Source organism: Elephas maximus, chromosome 22, assembly GCF_024166365.1.
Source record: "Elephas maximus indicus isolate mEleMax1 chromosome 22, mEleMax1 primary haplotype, whole genome shotgun sequence".
Classification (NCBI taxonomy): Eukaryota; Metazoa; Chordata; class Mammalia; order Proboscidea; family Elephantidae; genus Elephas; species Elephas maximus.
In genome coordinates this window covers 56,629,157-56,641,603 of record NC_064840.1, presented here as the reverse complement: position 1 = coordinate 56,641,603, position 12,447 = coordinate 56,629,157, and the positions used below count along the sequence as shown (strand labels likewise).

General features: G+C 42.8%; 1 protein-coding gene across 6 annotated transcripts in view; it reads left to right on the top strand.

The window, feature by feature from the left end:
* Positions 1 to 12,447, top strand: part of PSD3 (pleckstrin and Sec7 domain containing 3) — a 739,247-nt gene that overhangs the window by 25,853 nt on the left and 700,947 nt on the right. For 4 of the 6 annotated variants that reach the window (XM_049866071.1, XM_049866067.1, XM_049866070.1 and 1 more), the window contains exons 3-4: positions 626 to 780; positions 928 to 3,993. The gene's annotated coding sequence lies outside the window, so the exon portion shown is untranslated. Of the gene's footprint in view, positions 1 to 625; positions 781 to 927; positions 3,994 to 10,772; positions 10,834 to 12,447 lie in introns of all 6 variants that reach the window. The other 2 variants (XM_049866069.1, XM_049866068.1) reach the window with 1 other exon arrangement.

Below are 12,447 nucleotides of genomic sequence, written 5' to 3'. Positions count from 1 at the left end.
AGAATTGTAAGAACGATTCTGGAATACACTTAGGTCTAGGAATTGTTTTATGATGAGTCTCACCAATGTAAGCCTGAACTGCTGTTATTTTGTAATAGTGAAAGTCCCCATTTTTTAAAATTGTGTTTTAGATGAAGGTTTACAGAGCAAATTAGTTTCTTATTAAACAATTAATATGTATATTGTTTTGTGACATTGGTTTCCAACCCCACAACATGTCAATGCTCTCTGGGTTCCCCACTATCAGCTTTCCTGTCCCCTCCTGCCTTCTTGTCCTTACCTCTGGGCTGGTGTGCCCATTTAGGCTCATTTCATTTTATGGGTCTGTCTCATCTTTGGCTGAAGGGTGAACCTCAGGAGTGACTTCAGTAGTGAGTTAAAAGGGTGTCCGGGGGTGATATTCTCAGGGTTTCACCAGTCTCTGCCAGACCAGTAAGTCTGGCCTTTTGTGTGTGTGTGAGTTAGGATTTTGTTCTACATTCTTCTCCAGCTCTGTCTGGGACCCTCTCTTGTGATCCCTGTTCAAAGTTCCCATTTTATCTCAGCTAATGATTGTTGCATTTCCCCTAGTTTGACAAGCATCCAAATGTCTCACTACATTTTTATCTTTCATCGTTCTTTACAGAATAAGGAAAGAGTAACTCCAAAGGGAAGGCTTCCTGAGACAGCTATCGCCAAGGCTGTTACTCCAATAATGAAAAACCGAACAATGTATTCTGTATAATGTGCAGTGCGATAGCCATTAGCAAATCCCACTTGCCAATCATTATGGATAACTCCGTAAGTGTGTCTTGTAGAGGGGCTTTTCTTTGTAGCCAGTGATGTTCGAATTGGCTGCATTTTTGCCTTCACCCTCTTGGGCTGTTTTGTTCCCGCGCTTGTCCTATGATAATGTTTTCTTTACGCTCTCTTTGTTCTTTGTTTCAGAGGTCAGTAGTGACACCACAAGGTCTGCCTGCGAGTTAAGACTGACAGCAGTCACCAACATCGTGCTGGGCCCTCCAACATGTGGTGACTGCTGTCAGCAGGGTGCAGATGCAGGTTAGCGCTTTCATCACCACCGCTGACTCTCCCGTGAGGACACTCTCGTCCGTTTTCAGTTCTCCCCGAAGATCAGCAGCCCCTCCACCGGCAGCAAGTTGCCATGGGCGGTCTGCGTCCACCATGAGGTCCACCACGGGGCTCTCCTCCACTTGGACGCCCCGCAGGACGGCGTCTTCTGGTCCTTGAGGATCCACTTCTCCAGGCCATGGAATTGCTCCTCCTTGCTCCAGTCGTGGACGGTGGTCACCAGCACAAGGCCCGCCACAAAGAGCAGCAGGAAGACACCCTCCAGTCAGGGCGGCTGCTCCTTCTCTCGAACATGGTCCACACTTTGGACCACCCGGCAGCCCTGAGCTTGCGAGCCGTCCTTGGGCTCCTAGAAGAATAGGACCAGCGAGATGACAGCAGCCACCTCCAGGATGGCGAGCGGCGTGTCCTGCCACGCTCCCCCTCCCGCCCCCCACAGCTCCAGGAAAGCCTCCACGGCCCCCTCCTGCGGCTCCGGCCCGGCTGGTCCCCCCCGGCCCGCGCTCGGGGGTCGGCCTCCAGGCCCAGGCGCAGGCCCGCAGGCACCGAGGCTTCCCCAGCGCCCCCTCGCCGCACCGCCCCACCACGCCCGCGGCTTCTGCGGCCTCACGGCCACCACCATCGCCCCGGCCCGGCCCGCGAGCGAGGGCCTGCAGGTCTCCCCGAGCTCCCTCGGCTCCTCCCAGCCGGCCTCGATCTCGGGGCCTGGTCCGCGTCCCAGGCCCGACCCCCGTCTGCTGTGCTTTCCCTCTCCGAGGCCGGAGACCCAGGCCCGCCGCCCCCGCGCCCAGCGGCCCACAATAGCCGCCGCGCCCCTTTATTCCTCCCCCTCTTCCAGCGACTGGCTACAGGTTTCTTTGTCTCTTTCCCCCCTTTTCCACCTGCCCCCTGGGTCATCCCATGCCCTTTACCTGCGCCAGCACTACTCTCAGCGTACTCGAAAGAGCCCCCCTTTCCAATTCCAGTTCCGACCTCTCCCCGCAAAGCCAATTCCTCCTTCCGTGACACGCAGGCCGGCTCCTGGGATGCTTCGAGACACCTAGTGCGGCAATAACCCAAGACCACCCGAATGAGAATAAGCAGCGGCTGTTTATTCAAAGGAAAAAACACACCTGGTAGTGTAGCGGTTAAGTGCTACAGCTGTTAACCAAAAGGTTGGTAGTTCGAATCCACCAGGCGCTCCTTGGAAACTCTGGGAGGCAGTTCTCTGCCCTGTAGGGTCGCCGTGAGTCGGAATGGACTTGAGGGCAAGGGCTTTGGTTTGGTTTATTTATTCAGAGCTTGTTTTTTTTTTGTTATAGGAAGGGAGTCAGCTACCAGCCACCATCTCTTGTGTTTGGCAGACTCAAAGGCAGGCAGAGGAGAGGGAAAGCTTTACACTGAAAAAAGGGGAAGGCTTCAATTCTAATTGGAAGTAGTGGGTATAGAGGCTGGGCGGAAGCTGGAGGCTGCCAACTAGAAGAAGGGCAACCTTTGTGATTGGTTTGGGGAGCGTATTTGGCTTAACCTGGTTGGTCCGAAATTGGAAGTGGGGCCAGAATTAGGGAAGGTGGCAGTCGTCGTTGACCAAGAGCTATTCATTTGGGCTCTTTCTGAAGAGGTTGTGGTTTGGCTTCCCAGGCTGCTTGCTGCAGAGGTTGTGGGTCAGAGTTGTGTTTTCATAGATAGTCTGGCCATTGTCCCTATGGATATTAAGTTTCTCCCCAGTCATCTCCTTCCGTTTCCTCTGGCTACACACAACACACCCAAGTGAAAGCTGGCAATTGGGGCTTCCCTAGCAGGACCCAGGATCTTCCAAGGTTGCTGATTTTAGCATTTTTTACAAGAGAGAAATGCTTCAAGTGGGAAGCACTGTTGCAACTAGACAGTGCCCAAGGCTGTGCCTTTCAGGTCTTTAGCTCTGTGATGAAGGCAGGTAGCTGAGTTTTTTTAATTTTAAAATTGCAAAAGCAGTGCTTATTTCCGCAGCAGACACACTAATATTGCAGAACCAGCTCCCCCATCCCCCACCACCCCTTTAGTTCATCTGCAGGGCAGCCAGCGTTACTGAAAACTTACAGGATGTTTTCATGAATTGTAACTAAAAAACTGAGTGTATACCCCACACAAGGCACCATGTTACACTAGGGGGTGAAGTAGGATATGGGGGGCATTCTGGTTCCACAAATTTGGCATTAATCCAGTTTCTGTATTCACATAACAGACAAAAAATCCACGCCCAGACCCACTGCTGTTGAGTCGATTTCAACTCAGCAACCGTATAGGACAGAGAAGAACTGCCCATAGGTTTCCAAGGCTGTATATCTTTACTGAAGCAGACTGCCCCAACTTTCTCCTGTTGAGTGGCTGGTGCCAACGTTTTGGTTAACAGCTAAGCACTTAACCACTGTACCACCAGGGCTCCCTTTCTGTGTTCACATAGCCCCCCCCATTCATTTTTATTGTTACCTTTTTCTGCACCTGAATTTTCACTACATTTTAGGGAAATATCCAAAGTGCCAATACCCAGAGACTTCAGGAATCTTTGCAAATTCTTCCATCGATGAGGAATAATGTTTTATGCCCATCTTCCATCTGTCCCTCAGTTCCAGTTAGCAGCAATTGAATGGTCTACTCTTTATTTGCTGTATGCTAACTTGTTCCATCAGCTGTTTTTCAATCTGTAACTTCCTGGTAAAGTGTGGGGTGTGCTTTTTAAAGAAACCTTACGCAGCATAAATTTTATTTTTGAACTGGCCACACTAATATATGAAGAGGATCTTTGGGAGTTATTTAGTCCTCTAAGATACTCTCATTCAGCAAAATTTTGTGAGCATTCACAATGTGCCAGGCACTGTTCAGTGTACTGGTGGTGCAGAAATGAAGATTTCAATTTTGAGAAGCTTACCATCTATTCAAAGAGAACAAGTGTAATAGAGCGTGGTAAGTGCAATCATCAGTGTAGAGGTTATGGTGGAATAAAAAGGAGGAACTGGAAAACTGAAGGGGAATAGAAGAGTGATAATGTCTTCATAGAAGAGACTATAGAAGGGAAACTAGGAAAGACTTTCAGCTGGGGGATGACATAACAAAGATCTCACATTCTGGTGACAGTGTAGGGGGACAAATTGGACAATGAAAGAGCTTGAAGGCAGAAAAGATATTCAAAAGTTATTTAAGTGGCTGTTGCAGTGGTTTAGGCAAAAGGTGATAAGGGACTAACTGAAGGCGGAAGCGAGGGATCGGAGAAATAGTAGAAATTTTTTACAACAGAACAGTGGTAGGTGAGAGAAGAAGTTGAGCACTTGGTAAATGGTGTTGGCATTCAATTAGAATGGGAAAAACAAAGAGGTTGGTATGGAAGATGAGCGTTGTGGAGACAGTGGGTTCACTTTTGAATGACTGAAATTAAAGGGCCTGGTGGAGACAGCCATTCACTGGAAATCCAAGCGTGTAGTTTGAGAAAGAGGTCTTGGCTGGAAATAGAGATTTGTGCGACAGCTAACAACTTGAAAGCATGATTCTATTAAAAATAGCTTGTGTATTCTGTTTATGGTGCTTGACAAGGAACTGGTACTTCAGAAGTATGCAGAGGTTTCATTAAAAAATTTTTTTTTCCAAGCAAAATGTAAGCGGATTCCAGATCGTGGCTTTTTTTCTTTAATAGTATCAGCTTTTATTGTAGAGGTTGGGGATGTCAAGGGAGGGCAGTTCTAACTGAATATGGCAGCGAATTGACATTTAGGGTGTTAATGTTGACATTAAAGGTGTTACTTGCCTTTTCGGTACCAGGTATTACCAAAAAAAAGAAAATACCCTGAAACTATGGAACACAGTATAGTTGTATTTAATCGTAGCATATTGTAAAATGAGGGTTCTTCCCCAATAGTACTTTTACTAGCTTCAAGGAGGCTGGGCAAGAATGTAAAAGACATGTCTTCTTTTAAAGAGAATTTTTGAAGAATACCTTTTTGTAAAACAGTTCTTTGTGTCTATGATTCTAACGTAACCCTAATCTTAACCCTAACACTAAACTGTAGCCTTAACCTTGACTTTGGCTGTAACAATAAACTGTGCACTAACTCTAGCGTGAATACTAAACCTAAATCTAAACCTCATCTAAACAGAACCTTAATCCCAACACTAACTGCAAATCTAAATGTAACCCTAAACCTAAACGTAGCCCTGAAGTCCTAACCCTAGAATGAACTCTTTTAGGGGTAGACCCTGTTGTTATGTGCTGTTGAGTCCATTCTGACTCATAGCAACTCCATAGGACAGAGTATAACTGCCCCATAGGGTTTCCGAGGCTGTAATCTTTATGGAAGCAGATTGCCTCATCTTCCTCTCAAGGAGAGAATGGTGGATTCGAACCACCACCCTTTCGACTGGCAACACCAGGGCTCATTAGGGCTACACCCTATTGGAGTATATGTTCTAGATAATCTAAACTGAGAAATGGATTTCACAGAAACGTGCAACTTATAAGTAGATCATCAGCAGACCGTCTTTAGCAACACGTCATCATTAGGGACAACGCCTTTCTGATAAACATATCCAAAGACCCGGGTTTTACTCCTCATGTTCTGACCTCTGCCCTCTGGCTTCAGTAAATGTGCCCAGTAAGGGTTACTGTGACAATTACAGTATCTCTGAGAATCAAGATCCAAACTGAGAGCACATTTGGATAGACTTCACAAAGGTGTATGCTAACCTTGATCCCAGCCTTGTAGATTAAGACTTTTCCATCAGCTCTTTCATTTCTATCTAAATCCCAGTGTGACCCCAATCCAGACATTCTAACACTCATCTAGATTAGACTGTTAGGTGCCGTTGAGTTGGTTCTGACTCATAGCAACGCTACGCACAACAGAACAAAACACTGCCTGGTCCTGCGCCATCCTTACAATCGTTATGCTTGAGTGTATTGTTGCAGCCTAACAGTCATTAAAACAATGTACAGTGTTGAACTCTAAGGATTTATAAAATACAAGATTCTGTATTTCATTTAGGACTTGAGAGTCAAGTTGAGGTAGAAGGACTAATGCAAATGAAACACTGAGAGAATACGACGGGACAGAATGTTATTCAGTGCCATGTTATGTATGTAGTATAGACTTGGATTCGGAAATTGTTGAGAGTGACAAATATCAGTGGATGGTATTTTCTCTCATTGGTATAGCATTTAGTAGCTTACGAAAACATTGTAATACATTCAATCCTTCCTAGGATCCTGGGAGGATGATAGAGCAGGTATTAGTATAATTATTCTTATTTGCAAATACAAAAATAAGCTCATGGGAGTTAATTATTTTTCCCAAGTCTCCCAGCAAAAGTGGCAGAGCAGAGACTTGAAGTCAAAAACAAACAAACAAAAAAACCCCATTACCATCGAGTAGATTTTGACGCATAGCAATTCTATAGGACAGAGTAGAACTGCCCATAGGGTTTCCAAGGAGCAGCTGGTGGATTCAAACTGCCGACCTTTTCCTTCACAGCCAAGCTCTTAATCACTGCACCACCAGGGCTCCGAACTCGTCAGCCAACTTCAAATCCTATGTGAAACTCATTCTATTTCAGAGAGTAGACGAGACTGAAGCTGACAACTGATAGGGTCTTGCCCAGCAGGCTGGCAAATTGAAGTCAGCCAGAGACAGGGTTGGAAGAACAGAAAGGTTTTTTTGGAACGGCCTCATGACCTAAGGCTACCACCTCACTAAATGAAACCAGATTGGCTCCTTATATAGGGAGTGATATACATATTCATGAATAGAGAGGGGCGGATCTTCAGTACTGGGATGCCTGCGCAGGCTGCATAGTTTTTGTGAACCAGTTTTTGCTCATGGCTCTAAAAATACCGCGCACAGCCCTAAAAAAAAAAATGGCGACCACTTCCTACTGCCACCCCAGGAAGGTCCTATAGTGAGTAAATTTGGAGTTGGTGCACGTGCAACTCAGCCTTCCGCCAGGAGATGAGAGGAAACCTGGGAAATCAACCAGTCATGGTGAGGTGTTGTAAAAGTTGTAACAAAAATGTAACAAGAGTAGACTTTTCTGAGAAACAACTATTACGGGATGGTCAATAACCCTCTGCCCTTCAAGACAGACTTGAATTTAGCCTTAAAGATTTGAGTAAAATTTGAAGACCTGAGGGGAAACAAAAGAGTTTCTGAATGGGGTAAACAATGTATGGAGAAGGCAGGAAGTTGGGAAGGGGGAAGTGACCAGACTGGGAGGTAGAGACTGGACAAGGTAAGATTGGATGGGAACATGGGGTTTTGAGAGCCAGGCAAAGGTGTTTATATATTATGTAGGGCTAAATAAGAAATCAGTGAGGGTTTTGAGCAGGATAACAACATTAAGAAAAATCCATCTGAGAGTGGTGTGCAGGGAGGATTAAAATAGGAGGTCTTAGAGAGGAGGAGGTCAGCTAGATGGCTTTTGGGTATGGTGACAAGGAAGGGCCTGGAATGGGGTGACAGGAATTGGTATAAAATGGAAATAAATGAGCTAAAAAGGGGGGGGGGAGGGCAATTCAAAAGGATAGATCTTAATGTTTGATTAAGCATGAGAGACTAAGAAAGTAAAACAGTCTTAGAATTCCAGATTTCAAAGTAACTGCCTAGGTGACCTCAGGCTAGTCATAGAGTGTCCTGGGCCTCTCCATCTTAGAAAAAGAGGGAATTGAACTAACTCCTCTCTCAGGGCTCCTCCGTGTTCTCAGTCTAGTCGCAGAGTGGTGGTGGTGGGGACAGGTTCAGGGAAGCATGCTGGGGGAGCCCGATTTTAGACAAGCCGAGTTTGAAGCAAAAAGAGAAGACATCCAAATAGAAGAGTTCATCAAGCAGTTGGTGGTAGGTATTGAGGCCTGACTAGAACCAAAGTCCTTGGAAAATGTTTGCACATATCTAGAACAGGACATGTTTGTGATCTCTGGGACATCTCTACATCAGGTCAGAATGTGATGGCAAACCTTTTCCTCACAGATGACTAACACTTTTTATGTCCATAGACTATTGGGTTAATTCACTGCTTTTAATAGAGAAGGGCAATTTTAAAATGGTGAGAAAAATATAGTCTATAATATTACTTTAAAGAATGGAAAAACTAGAAAATATTTAAATGCTGTATAATGGGGAAAGAATTAAATAATGAATAATATGTAAAAATTAAAATCATATTTGAAGAACATGAAGAAATATACTTATTATGTAAAAGTGGGGGGAAGACAGGATACCATACTATCCCAGTATTATCAAAAATTAATATACAAATAGAAGAAAGGACTGGAAGAAAACCTTAAGTTTTTGGTTGATTGTAATATGGTTGATTTTTATTATCATTTTTGTACTTTGTATTTTTCTGGAATATTCAAATTTTGTACAATGAGCCTTTATTACTTTGGTGATGAGAAAACAATGTATAGGAAAAAAATGAAATCAATTCTCACTGTTTAAAACCTTTACAAGTGTTGTGTCCCTTATAACAGTTTTGAAATAAAATAGGACATTATGGATAGGGAAGATAGCATCCTTTTCTATCTGACTTAGAAAATCTCAGTGGAGTGGAATAGATTCTGAGACATGGCAAAGAGGGAAAGGTGACTTTCAAAGGAAAAGGAAATAGAGCTGAAGAAGATAAACTACTGCAGTAACAGAGCAGCCATACATGCCTTAGCTGAAAGGAAATCAGACTACTACTCTGAGGTAGTCTGACCTTTGGGAGCTGTTTATAGCTCAGATAAATACCAAAGCAACTCCGGAAGCAGATAAGAACCCAGTTATGTCCCAATCGCCATCAATGCTTCCTTGTACAAAGTTTTTCATTAGGACGTTGGCCAGGATTCCTCTTGGTTATCCACTGTAACTTCAGAATGGTTTTCAATGAGTGGGCATTCAGGTATAAAGGAAAAGGGACCATCAGGTGACAGAGAAGCCTATGTGATGGAATATTTATGTTCTGAGAATTTTTTTAATGAATTCTTTTGTAACAAAACAAAATATATCTAGGGAATCAGACCACAAATGTGCCATTCAGGAGAATAATTATTCATAGAATAATTAGAATTTTAATATTTATCCTTCGTAATTCCTGTTTCTGTGCTTAGTAAACAAATAATGTAAAATGGCAGGGCTACCTCATGTGAGGGAATGTGGAATGATAAAATGGTCTTGGTTTTCTGCCAACTGTGTTATTTCACACGATTTTTTTTTTTTTTGTATTATCACCCAAGATGAGACCCAAGGGAATTATCTTTAACAGGTGAGTTTCCAACAAACGGAGCCTTCCGTTTGATTTATCTTTGAATTTATTTTACTTTCACCTGTGTGGTGGTGCTTTCTACCTAATATGTGCTACTCAAAGATCACGGAACTCGGCAGAAATATTTTTCGCCTCCCACAATTTGTGTTTACTTGGCCTGTGTTACCATCACTGCCTGTTTCGAATGTCACCCTACCACATCACCTTGTGAAGCACACAGGTGTCTGCCTGCTACAGGTTGAGAATTCTCCAAATACGAAAGCTCCCCGAACCGCCATTAAAACCAAATCCAGAAAGAACCAGGGTGTAGCCTCCTTGTTTTCTTTATGGTCAGCTTGTTATTAGACTTTGTGCTAATTTTCCTGGCTGTGCTCACATTTAAGAAAATGAGATAAAAGAAAATAAAATGAACATAGCTATTAGCAGAAATATTTGAATTTCTGACTGTCTCTCCAGACTCCCCAGTGCCTTTGATTCTTGCCTGTATTTGATGTGCCAACTGGGTAAAACTGTGCCATCTAGAGAAAAGTATTTTTCCCAGTGTTAAGGTTTTTTTTTTCTTTTAATGTAGGTTGACAAAATAAACACTGAAAGATTGTTTGCTTATGATATCATTGTGGAGGAAGCCAGAGATATTAGAAAGACGAAAATTCACATGTTGTTACCTCATTTTTTTTTTTTTTTATTTAAGTTGAACCTCAGTGGACTATGTCTGCATCCTTAGAACATCTAGAGGGATGGAGGTAAACGCTGCTGGGAAGGACAGAGGATAGATAGTAACAGAATGAAACCTGTTGGACCTTATTCATAAAAATGAAATCATTGTGCCCAAGATGGCTTCTCGATTGTAGCCTTCTCATCCTGTGTTCTAACTCTCACAACTGTCAGAATAAACGACAAGTTACCACACCACGTATAATCAATGTGGTGTCTGGGGCTCCCTAAGAGGCCACTGTTTCTCTAACTTTAGCTAACCAATGTACTTCCTGTAGAGCGCTTCAGATTCACCGTCAGAGCCAAAGGGTCCTATTACTCTCCCGGCTCCTTTTAGAATCACTCTCCCTTTCTCTCTGGCTTGCCAAAGTGTCCCTTAGTGTACTTACATCATTCCTGCTTTTTAAAAACTTACTGTCTTACCAAGTATGTACGAGGAGAAAGCTAACAGGGTTAGCTATATCTATTTGAAGAAAACTTTATTAAATCATTTTGCAATTCATAATTGCTAATTTGCTTGATGACATGTGCATTTGACCCCTTTTCCTTGACAGGTAAGCCAGGGTTGTGTATTTTTCGTCCTTGGCTTGAAGTGTAGGAGAATGAAAGCTGATCACACAGCAAAGTCATAAACTGAAGATTTTGCAGAAGGAAGGGAGTGGGATTGTCACTGTGTTGTGGAGTCACTGGAACAAACAAAGTCACTAATGCCAGGCAGCTTAATTGAATACATTTTGTACTTTAAGTTTCAGCCACAGCTTGAAACTAAAGAGGAGCTTCTTCAAGGAGCTGACAGATGCAAGCCTGGTAAGTCTGTTCAGGATTGAAACTTTCATCCCAAGTGGAACATGAGCGAGAATATATTTTAGGAAGAAATGTTCGGATCCTTAAAAGTTCTATCCTTTTTATAACCATGACTTTGTATAAAAATAAAAATTACATATGGTAGGAGAGGTGATTTGGGGGTATTGTTCAAGTCTGCTTTGGCAGATTTTTTTTTTCCTCTGAAGGCAGGAGAATCAGAGAAATCTTGGTTTTACCATCTAAAATCTACTCTAGCATAAAATCAACTTGCCAGTGGCTTGATATTGGATGATTTAGACAGGTTAATGACCTATGCATTTTAATTTTCTTTCAGTACTGTCTTGAAATATTGACTGGTTGATTATATAGGGTTTTCATGAATGTACATGGAAGGATGATTTTTTTTTTTTTTAATAAGAAAACAAGTCTATCCTGATTCAGCCTAGTTTCATTTTTAAAAAGGGAGTAGAAACTTTGATTCTTGCCCTTTAATTAATAGTATTTTTTTTTTTTTTTTAGTGTTAAAGGGATGAAATCATAACAGAAGCATTGAGTGGCTGACAAGTGAATTATAAAGAAAACCCACAAACTATAAAAATATTATGAGACACCATGTATTTCCAAAAGAAAGTTAGACATCTATACTTCAAAAAACATAGGTAGAAAAAAAGGAAAGAAAACCTTTTCACTTTTTGCTTACCCATAAAAAATTACTTTTATTTTTGCAATTGACCTAATAAGTTGGTTTTTATATTCTCCTTTGCCCTAATGAAATGAGTGGGGGAAATACCTAAATGTGAAATCATTGCAGTTTATTAAATGTCAAAGGGTGACTTGTGAACTAAAGAGATATCTGATACCCAATTGCCACGCAGGGCGGTTGCTAACAGGAAATAGCTGTGTTCTCTTTAAAGACAGCTGATGACTACGCAAAAAGCATGCGTTTATAAATAATTAGAAAAACAGAAACAGTTAGGAAGCTCTGCTTCACTTTATGCTCTGTGTTCCTGAAGAGATTAGATTTGAGAATTAGTGTCGCAAATGACAAAGATGAAGTGTCAGTGTGTTAGAAACTGTTTGGAATACAGATTAAACTTCAGCCTAACTCCACAATCACAATTAGGTAAGTGGGCAGTTCGCAAACGCAGGAGTGAGGTGGCAACTACGGAGGAGTGGGATGGGGGTGTACTGTCCATGACAGTGTGACCTAGAAATTCTAGGAAGTACTTGATGTTCTTTTGTGGATATGAGCCTGAAAAGACAAGCTTCAAGGAAGAACTGTTCCAGTCATGAGATGTGATCCCCCGCCCCACATCTCCCCCTCCCCCCATGTCCCCGGGGAATTTCATTTCCCCAAAATAAGAGAAGAAATAGAACTTGAGCTTCTTTTCTGGACGTTCCCTTTTTCTCTCTGAAAAGGGAGAAATGAGTCAGCACTCCTCCTAGAATGAATCCTGGCCAAGTTAGAGAAATCCTACAAGAGTCTATGAAATTCTAGAGGGTCCCTCACTGAATAGGCCTAAGGGGGCCTGTGAACTCCTGCGGTTATCTGCCAAATTCTGGGTGTATGTATGCTGTTGTGGGGTGAGGCTTGAGAGCTTTCACTGGATTCCAACA